Raw genomic sequence first — 10,000 nt, forward strand, 5'->3', positions numbered from 1 at the left:
TTATTCATAAATGGATTTCCATGATTTTTCTAGGCTTATTTAATTATCCAAAAATTATGAAATTTGTTTTGCCACTTAGTTAACATGTAATGAACATGTACTAAAATTTTGAGCTCAATTAGAATAAGTTGATTTATTTCATAATTTTGAATTAAATAATTAATTCATAAAAGCAAATAGTAACATTTAATGATTTAGGTTTTTGTTTGGACTTTTGGATTGAGTGATGACCTCGGGTCATTTGTTGTTAATGATCCTTGGCAGTTGATATATGTGTTATGAAAAAGATTTCGTTTGTTTGACTTGAAACTATACCGCGAAGGAAAGTTGTATTCAAATTATTAATTTTGCATCCATCATCGAGCACCATATTTCGTATTCCGCATCATGTTAAACATGGCATTATTATTACGTGTAGTGAACGAAGGTGAACACGTGTTAGTTAATCAAGTTGTTGAGGAGGTTAATCCGTCTGTTGAAGTTGGATCGAATACTTGTGAAACGTCGCAGGAACCAGACTTTTCCGTCAACGAAGGCAAGCCCCGGATGCATACAACCCTACCTTGTATTTTATAAATTAATTTCGCTTTTGCTTTCTGTTACTGCATTAAGTGATTAGGAGTTAAGTAAAAGCCTAATTGGTGCATTACCACTCTTGTTATTCCATATTTACCATATTACCAGTTTTAAACTCGTATATGCCTAGTTTTGCTTAGTTATGCGTAGAACGATGAAAGTTGGGTGACTACCTGTCACCTGTGAGTTTTAAATGGAACTTTGGTTACTTATGTTATCATGTAATATGGGAATGTGGAGTAATAAATCTAGACCGGGCAGACTCAGTGTGTGTGAGCCACAAGACCTGGTAATGTCTTGTGAGTGGGTTCTTTCCGCCTGTGTTGATTAAGGCCCGTACCGTTGTTGAATTGCATGAGGTGAGAATTTGTAGTACTAACCACATACTCCGGTAAGCCTTAACTTGGTGATTCTATTACGAGAATGGCTACTCGCGCACTGGGAGTGGAGAGATGGCGGGAATAGCGTGTACCCTCATGGCTGGAATGTGGCCGGATTTGAGGTGTACTGTATTCTCGGGTGGCGCGGACCCGTTCTTGTTTTAGAGGATTCGAGGGTAGGTTGATATATGTGAGTCGGGGACCTGCATATGTCGTGTGGTCTGGAATCCCCAGCTGGGTTTAATCGGTTCGAATCGTCGTTGCTCCTCGGTTATGGAGACTCAACTCACTGTTCATCATCGTAGTATTAATAACTGGAACTTGAGTAAGGTTTGAGAAAGTGTTGGATATGAAGTTTTATGATCTCATTACGGATCGTGTTAGCTTTGTATATGATCTTATGAAGTTTTAAATGTTGACAAAAAGAATTTTGTTAAAGAGCTTTTACGCAAAAGAACTTTGATTATTGCTAAAGCCATACCTTGAATCCCTAAGCCTGCATTCTTGAGTTCTATCAATTTTTATTTCGGTTAAGTCTTGTTGAGTACTTTTGTACTCAGGGTTCGTTGACCCTTGTTGCAGGTGAGCCTCATGAGTAGGTCTGTTTTGGACCATGCTGCATGACGGTTGTTCGATCCGATGATGTTAAGTAAATTTGTGGCCCTTGGGCAGGGCAGTTTAATTGCGTGTTTTGTATTACGTTATAATGCCACTCCACTACTACGGTTTGGAATATTAATCGAACTTAGTTTATAAGGTTTGAAACTACTATTTTGTAAACTAAGTTATTGTAAGACTTCCGCTATATTACTCTGATGTATCTATTTGAATAAACTGTTGTAATACTGCAATGACTCTGTAATGGGATCCTGCTCGGAAATCATGGATGATTCGGGGTTCCATGGGGACACCCGACAGTCTTCTTAAGTAACTAGGAACATATGCATAGTCATCAGAGGTCGTTGGACAGTGACAGGTGCATGTGGGTCCTATAATTTAGGAGGTTCTGCCATAGAATGGTATCAGAGCGATCGTTACAAGGTTTTGTTGTATTGTTTTACAAAAACTTCAAAATGATTTGGATGACTAAATTTAACTTGGTAATTTAGTCCAAATTGCTTCTGACTTATCTTATTTCTTTCTCACCATTCCCTATTTGATTAAAAAGGTTTTGTGTGGTGGAGTAGTAATCATACTATGCCCTATATAAAAATAAATGTTGTTTATGTGCATTATAAATTTTTGATGTTTTTGTTCGTAAGAATGATTCATGCATCAGGAATAATTCACTTGTTACTTCCTTCACCTCTTAGTCTGGAGTTAAGTAGTGAGTCTGGTTTGAGGAATGTAAATCATCTTAGCTACTTTTTGGATTTTGATCAATGGTCTTACTTGGATTAAATTGGCTACCTACAGTATGGCTCGTGCCAAGATGATGCCCCGTAAGTCCACCGGACCCAAAGGAGTTCCTCGTCACCAACTTGCCCCTAGAAATGATGGTGCCAGCAGCAGCAGTACTAGGCCTAATCCCCAGGCAGAGATATTGAGGGTTTCTATGGAGTTAGCACAATCTACTAGAGATAGGGCTTTGGATGTTATACAAATAGGAGAGTTACAGGGTCAATTAAGGCAGCTCACCACCACGCATAGGAACTGCAAAAATATGTTAGTTCGTACGGTGGAAGGAAGAAATGAAGCTTGGCACAGGGAAAATGTAGCTAGAGCTAGAACTCATGAGCTAGAATTCTATGTAGAAGATTTAGAAGAACATAATACGTATCTACATGAGGAGGTTCATAGGCTTAGCAATCTACTAAATCCGAATCATGAGCCTCAAGCGGATGCCATGGACCCCGGTGTCATCCTTGCCGATGATGATGAATCGGGAGAGGGAGAAGAAGAAGATCCTAAAGAATTAGTAATGATTGATGAAAGTGATGATGAAGGCGGTAATAATTCCGGAATGGATACCGAGCCTGAAGTTTGAAGAAATTGAGGAAAAGAGTAGAGTTGTATAATAGTAGCTCTAGCTAAGTTATGTAGTTCTGTTTTCGTACTCGTGGGTTTGTTTGTACATTAGTAAACTCTATGTAAGGTGTCTAGAGTAAGCTTTGGTACAATTCAATAAAGGCATGTGAATAAAGTTTGGTTTGTTATGAGCAGATGCGTCGTACACGGGGTTCATTTATTCTGGGAACTTCACAAGATGAGGACGGTATTCCAGATCCACCACCAGTTCCAACCAATTTAGCTGATGCTATAACTGCACTTGTCAATGTGATGGCTGAAAATTCTCGTTTGCTTCATGAGATGGCTCAGAGTAATCAGAATCAGATGTACGGAAATCGTGGACGCCACCATAACCGACAGGAGGCTACATATGTTGATTTTACAGACACAAGACCCCCGGTGTTCACCAAGGCAGATGAACCATTGGGGGCTGATGACTGGCTTCGAACCATGGAGCAGAAATTTGACCTTATCCCATGCACGGAGTATCAGAAACCTACGTTTGCCGCCCAACAACTTAGAGGAGCAGCAAGTGCTTGGTGGGCAAACTTAGTGGCTATGCAACCTGCTGGTATTCCAATAACTTGGGCTGAGTTCCATACTGCTTTCAGAGCCCATTATATCCCTGAAGGAGTGATGGCTATGAAGCTAGATGAATTCCTTGCTTTGAAACAAGGAGATCAAACCGTGATGCAGTATGTGGGAAGATTTAATCATCTGTCCCAATATGCATCCGAACATGTCAATACTGATGCCAAGAAGAAGAGGTGGTTTATGAGAGGCCTGAATACCAAGTTGCAGACTATGGTGACCACTTGCACTAATGTTACTTATCATGAGGCAGTAAATATTGCAATTGCTTCAGAATCAAAGTATCGGCAGCATAAGGAGCTCAAAAAGAAAAAGAGTGTGCCGTCTGGATCTTTTGGGGGAAATCCGAAGAGGCAGAGGGTGATTTATCATCCAGTACATCATAATCGTCCTCCTTATCATCCGCCATAGTTCCAAGCTAGGCAACAGTCAAATGTTTGTCCTGCTATAACCTATCCAAGTTCACAGTCAACCAATGCTTCTGGTGGCAATGCTCCAATATCCCAGGGTCACAACTATCCGTGTTACAATTGTGGAAGGACTGGTCATTTCTCTAGGGAATGTCCATATCCTAGGCAGGCTAATCAAAATTATCAGAAGGCCCCTGCTAATCAACAATAGGGTTAGGCACCAAACAAGAACAACAATCAGAATGCTTAGAAGGGCAAAGATGAGAGGAAGATAGGACGGGTGTTCTATATTCAAGCTGGAGAAATTCCGGAAGGGGAGCCAGTGATGATGGGTATGTTTCCTGTTGCCAATCACCCTGTAGTTATACTTTTTGATTCTGGCGCATCGCATTCATTCATCAATAGAACATTTGTCGTGAAGCATGAAATTTCAATTGGGGCAACAAAGGAAAGTTTCTTTATACAGTCGCCCGGGGGACGTCTATGTACTAAGGAAATGGCATACCAGGTACCCGTAAACCTGGGTGGGCATATTTTTCCCACTACCATGATTATCCTTAAGGATCAGGATATAGATGTAATTTTGGGAATGAATTGGATGTATCAGCATAAGGCTATTATAGATGCTTTGAATAGGACCTTACGAGTGAATTTGCCTGATAGTAATTCTCAACTTCTTATCCAACTTCCAACCCTAAGAAGATCAGTGGGCAAGATTTGTGCAACTGCTGCCAAAGAGATTAGAGATATTCCAGTAGTGTGTGAATTTCTGGATGTGTTTCCTAAAGATTTACTCGGTCTACCACCTGATAGGGATGTACAGTTCAATATAGAGTTACAACCTAGAATAGCTCCAATTTCTCGGAGAGCTTATAGGATGCCACCTAAGGAATTGGCTGAGTTGAAAACTCAGTTACAAGAATTGATTGAGAAAGGGTTTATCCAACCTAGTTCTTCACCTTGGGGATGTCTAGCAATTTTTGTGAAAAAGAAAGATGAGACTTTGAGGTTATGTGTCGACTATCATCCATTGAATGAAGTGACCATCAAGAATAAGTATCCATTACCTCGGATAGATCTGCTTTTTGATCAATTGGCCGGAGCCAAAGTTTTCTCCAAGATAGATTTGAGATCAGGATATCACCAAATCAAGATAAAGCCTGAAGATATTCCCAAAATGGCGTTTACCACAAGATATGGATTATATGAATACTTGGTAATGTCTTTTGGTTTGACAAATGCTCCAGCTCATTTCATGTATCTAATGAACTCAGTATTCATGCCTGAGCCAGACAAGTTTGTAGTGGTGTTTATTGATGACATTTTAGTATATTCCAAGAATAAGAAAGAACATGCGGAACATCTCAGAATTGTTCTGACCCATTTGAGAGAACATCAACTATATGCCAAGTTCAGCAAGTGTGATTTTTGGCTTAAGGAAGTGCAATTTCTTGGACATGTCTTGTCAGCCGAAGGAGTTGCAGTTGATCCAAGCAAAGTGAAGGATGTGCTTGATTGGAAACCGCCAACCACAGTTCATCAAGTTCGGAGTTTTCTGGGTTTGGTGGGGTATTACCGTCGGTTTATTCAAGATTTCTCGAAAATATCAAAGTCCATAACTGAATTGTTGAAGAACCAAGTCAAGTTTGTCTGGTCATCAGATTATGAGGAGGCTTTCCAGACTTTGAAGAGATTGTTAACCACTGCACTAGTATTAGCCCAACCTGACATCGAGAAGCCGTTTGATGTTTATTGTGATGCTTCAGGTATTGGTATTGGATGTGTGTTGATGCAAGAAGGCCGAGTCATTGCTTATGCGTCCTGGCAACTTAAGCAACATGAAGAACACTATCTGACTCATGATTTGGAGTTAGCAGCTGTGGTTCTTGCTCTGAAGATTTGGCGGCATTACCTACTGGGTAATACGTGTCATATGTATACAGACCACAAAAGCCTAAAGTATATCTTTACTCAGTCAGAGTTGAACATACGACAGAGAAGATGGTTAGAACTGATTAAGTATTATGACTTGGAAGTACATTATCACCCCGGTAAAGCAAATGTAGTTGCAGATGCCCTTAGTCGCAAAGGTTATTGCAATTGTCTAACAGTGAGGACAATGGATTTGAATTTATGTCAAGAAATGGAGAAGTTGAATGTAGAAGTAATTCAACAAGGAAGTGTGACCAACATAATTGTTGAAGCCACTATTTGAGATCAAGTTATTGCTGCTCAGAAGGAAAACAAGGGTATAGCCCATATCAAGGAAAGAGTCAAGAATGGAAAAGCGGAATGCTTTAGTATTGACAATGAAGATGTGTTATGGTTCAAGGATCGCCTGGTGGTACCAAAAGTTCTTGAGTTGCGGCAGTCAATTCTAGATGAGGCACATGCTACTAGGTTATCAATCCATCCGGGAAGCAACAAGATGTACCATGACTTGAAGCAAAGATTTTGGTGGACTAAAATGAAAATAGAGATTGCCAGATATATAGCAAAGTGTGATACTTGTCAAAAGGTGAAAGCTATACATTTGAGGTCTGCTGGTGAGTTACAACCATTACCTATTCCATCTTGGAAGTGGGAGGACATAAGTATGGACTTTATTGTTGGTCTACCCAAGACATCAAAGGGATTTGACTCAGTATGGGTTATTGTAGATCGACTCACTAAGTCAGCGCATTTTCTTCCAGTCAAAACAATATATCCTACGATCCAATATGCTAAAATGTACTTAGCAAGAATCATGAGTCTCCATGGAATACCCAAGACTATTGTGTCAGATAGGGGTACACAGTTTGTCTCCAACTTTTGGAAACAATTGCATTCTTCATTGGGTACTAAACTTCTGTATAGTATAGCTTATCATCCATAGACTGATGGACAGACTGAAAGGGTTAATCAAATACTTGAAGATATGTTAAGGTGTTGTGTCCTTAACTATTCTAATAAGTGGGACGAATGCTTACCTTTGGCCGAGTTCTCATACAACAATAGTTATCAAGAAAGCATTAGAATGGCTCCATTTGAAGCACTCTATGGTCGTAGATGCAGAACATCATTGAGTTGGTCTGAACCTGGAGAAAGAAGATTCTTTGGAGTTGACCTTGTGAAAGAAACAGAAGACAAGGTTAGGCAAATACAGAGAAATTTGAAGATAGCTCAATCCCGACAAAAGAGTTATGCGGATAGAAGACGGAGACCATTGGTATTTACCAAAGGAGATTTTGTATATCTGAAAGTATCACCAATGAAGGGAGTTACCCGTTTTGGTGTTAAAGGAAAGTTGGCACCTCGATACATTGGACCATATCAAATTTTAGAGAGGTATGGAAAAGTGGCATATAGCTTGCAATTACCTGAACATCTCACAGCTGTGCATGATGTGTTCCATGTTTCTCAATTGAAGAAGTGTCTCCGAGTGCCTGAACAGAATTTTGAAGTTGAAGGAGTGGAACTAGAACCGGATTTAACTTATTCTGAATATCCTATCCGAGTGTTAGATCAGAAAGATCGTGTTACTCGAAGACAGACAATCAAGTTCTATAAAATACAATGGAATCAACATTCAGAAGAGGAAGCTACTTGGGAATCAGAAGACTACTTGTTAGAAAAGTTTCCAGAATTTCTAGCGTCAATATAGAATAGAATAATGTTAGTTGAGTTCGGTAGTACAAATGGTGTTTTGTAAAGGGACCTCAGCTGTTTTATGGACAGAGTTTGTATGTGTTCTCGCGACACATTTCCTTTTCCATTACTTAACCTATGGCTTTGAATCTCGGGGCGAGATTTCTTTTAGGGGGAAGGATTGTAACACCTCGGGTGTTTAAATATTAAAATCTGGCATGTCATCATATGCATTGCAAAGCATTTGGCATTTGGTGAAAACTTTGATATGCATACACTAATACAAGTTTATATTTATGTGGTATGTGTTGCAATGTATTATTTGACTCAAGTTCAATGTTTGTTTGGATTTTGAATTTTTCGAGAAAACCCCGCTTTTCCACATTTAAATCCTACCCTAAAAATCCATTTCAAAATCTAAGCATATTTTGGGGTTGGGCCCAAAAGCAAAAGTGTAGATCTTGGCAAGTTATAGAAAGTTTGTTTTTGGAGTTTTTCAAGTTATTTAGGAAAATTTTGAGTAATTCAAAAAGGCGTAATTCGTTAAATTTCCCTATTCAAATTCAAAAGTTCATTTCAAAATCTAGACCGAATTAGGAAATGGTTATAAAAGCAAAGTTGTAGAACTTTTGATTTTGAGCAACTTTTGCTTTTGGAGATTTTTGAGTTGTTATGAAAATTTGGGAGTAATTTGTGAATTTTGGCGAATGGCAAACTTGTAATTTCGATGAACAGTGTTCACCGCTTGCGCTACACCGCCGGCGAGCTTCGGCTTGCTTCCAGTCGCATGCGTGGCCGTCTGGGCGTCGCGTTGGCATGGCGAAGGCTTCCATGTGGCTTCTTTGCGCTTCCTTGGTCGTGTTATAAGCCAGCCACCGTCGCCGTTCTTCGTTTTCTTTTCTCCTCTGTTTTCCAGTCACCGCCGCCGTAGCTCCGTCGAGCTTTTGCCGCCGAACCAGCGCCCACGCCATCGCAGCAAAGCGTGCTCCAGCTCCGTTGTATCCTTGCGCATCCAGCCAACCCACCAATTCAACTAGTCTAAGTCGGGAACTCGAGTTGCATCGTCTTCTTCCTCGCGGCCGGCAACTCCTCCGCCGAGCACGATTCGCCGCGGCCAGAGCTCCACGGTGCATCTTCGTCCCTGGTTTTGGTTGATTCTGTTTCGTCTCGATGATGTAGTACTTAATCCATAGCTGGTTGCTCATTTTGACCACTGCAGTCGCCGGTACACCATCACCGATGACGTTTTGCTCCGCCGTGACTACTGTCAACGTCGACCCGTGTCATCATAGCTCATCCGGTCCCATTCTTTGCTCCAACGTGTTTGTGGTGAGCTACTGGACCTTCCCATGCCCTCTGTTTCCCTGTTTTTGGCTTCGTTTCACTAGTGTAGCACTGCCGTGTCACCGCGTCCGCCATGGCCGACGACGAGCTAGTGTAGTGCCGTAATCCGTGCTAATAGGGATGTCAATCGATGCGCCTAGACTTGGTGATCATTTTGGTACGTTGGCCGTCGCCGTTGATCTCACCATCGATGAGTTTGCGCCGGTCAGCGCCGTTGTCGTCGTAGTCAACACGCGGGAGGTAAGTGATGACAGGTGGGGTCACCATGTCAGTGACTCAACGTTCAAAATGAAATTTTCTATTTTCAGATTTGAATGAATAGTGTCTGTTTTTGTTATTTTTGTGTAGATTTATTTAGAGCTCCAAAAATTATGAAAATTTTTGAGTGACTTCTCTGTGAGGTATAGTATTTAAGAAAAATATGAAATAGTGTTTTTCAGTAATTTTTAAATGTGATAAAAATTGCTCGATTTATTCATAAATGGATTTCCATGATTTTTCTAGGCTTATTTAATTATCCAAAAATTATGAAATTTGTTTTGCCACTTAGTTAACATGTAATGAACATGTACTAAAATTTTGAGCTCAATTAGAATGAGTTGATTTATTTCATAATTTTGAATTAAATAATTAATTCATAAAAGCAAATAGTAACCTTTAATGATTTAGGTTTTTGTTTGGACTTTTGGATTGAGTGATGACCTCGGGTCATTTGTTGTTAATGATCCTTGGCAGTTGATATATGTGTTACGAAAAAGATTTCGTTTGTTTGACTTGCAACTGTACCGCGAAGGAAAGTTGTATTCAAATTATTAATTTTGCATCCATCATCAAGCATCATATTTCGTATTCCGCATCATGTTAAACATGGCATTGTTATTACGTGTAGTGAACGAAGGTGAACACGTGTTAGTTAATCAAGTTGTTGAGGAGGTTAATCCATCTGTTGAAGTCAGATCGAATACTTGTGAAACGTCGCAGGAACCGGACTTTTCCGTCAACAAAGGCAAGCCCCGGATGCATACAACCCTACCTTGTATTTTATAAATTAATTTTGCTTTT

This window comes from Miscanthus floridulus, unplaced genomic scaffold, assembly GCF_019320115.1.
Source record: "Miscanthus floridulus cultivar M001 unplaced genomic scaffold, ASM1932011v1 os_2534, whole genome shotgun sequence".
NCBI lineage: Eukaryota > Viridiplantae > Streptophyta > Magnoliopsida > Poales > Poaceae > Miscanthus > Miscanthus floridulus.